The sequence below is a fragment of the Penaeus monodon genome, chromosome 21 (genome assembly GCF_015228065.2).
Source record: "Penaeus monodon isolate SGIC_2016 chromosome 21, NSTDA_Pmon_1, whole genome shotgun sequence".
Lineage (NCBI taxonomy): Eukaryota > Metazoa > Arthropoda > Malacostraca > Decapoda > Penaeidae > Penaeus > Penaeus monodon.
The window spans coordinates 21,592,076-21,593,194 of NC_051406.1; the positions used below are offsets into that span (position 1 = coordinate 21,592,076).

The following is a 1,119-nucleotide window of genomic DNA, read 5'->3' on the forward strand; positions in this document are numbered from 1 at the left end:
ATGCTTTGGTTAGGATGGTGATGACACTTTTGCCCTGCCAAAAACTGTAGAAATTGCCCATTTTGTAGGAAAACGTGCCTTGCAGCGATAATTTTTGCCTCAGTGGCCATTTTTGTTCTGCGAACGATATATTCTACTTGGAGGTCAAATGAAATGATTTAGTTTATCTCAGGCTTTCAACTAATTCATAAAAATTAACACTTTTGAAGGGTTTTTTTGTTTTTGGTCGAGTGGTAAAAAACAACAGCAAAAAAGAGTCATATGTCCATTCAGCCGGGCCCGCAGCAGGGGGTACCGGTCCAATTGCCCTTCTGCTCTTAAAAAAAACGTAATTTTTTTTTATTTTGCTATTTTTTTAAATCTATTTTTCATGCTTTGCACTCCTTGACCAGATGTGTTTCCAGAGTCATGTGTTCCATGGTATATTTTGCAGATTATTTACATTTACTTCAATGTTTCTTACCAGTTCTACTTCTATTCTCGCCGACCACATAGACGATCAAATCCAAAAAACGACAATCTTCGGTGTCATATCCGAGTAACCTTTCTCAAGAAAACAAAGATTATCAGGTCCAACCCCCATATGCAAAAAACTAACGGCCGTAAATTACCTCAGAATGCAACTCATGGCATCTGAGTTGATTCAGGACCACAAAAGCTTTCTCATTTCCCAAGACATTTGCGCCTACCTTTCTTGACTTAGAGTTGACTAACATAAACGAGAATTGCCCACATCTACTCTGCGTCGAATGGCCGAATGTCAAAGGGGTGAACAAAAAGGGTGTCTCACCCTCTCAACTATGAAAATGTCGTCTTGTTGAAGGGCTAAAATGACCGCTGCAGGGCACGGTTTTCCTACAAAATGGGAAATTTCTACTGTTTGAGCTGGGCAAAAGTATCATCACCCTCAAAACATAAAGCCCCTGGATACACTGATGGGATAAGGTAAGATTTTACAAGTGAAATCGGTATTTTTTTCTGTTGAATAATCTTGACAGTTTGACACATCAACCATACAATTTAATGAGCCAACCCCTAGAATAAGTACCCACCTCGAATATGCCCCCATCCAGAAATGCATTTTTACAATTCGGATTTTCGGTACTCAAGTATCATCGT

The 1,119-nt window shown here is 39.3% G+C and overlaps 1 pseudogene; it reads right to left on the reverse strand.

Moving 5' to 3' along the window:
- Positions 1 to 1,119, reverse strand: part of LOC119586340 — a 10,611-nt pseudogene that overhangs the window by 8,434 nt on the left and 1,058 nt on the right.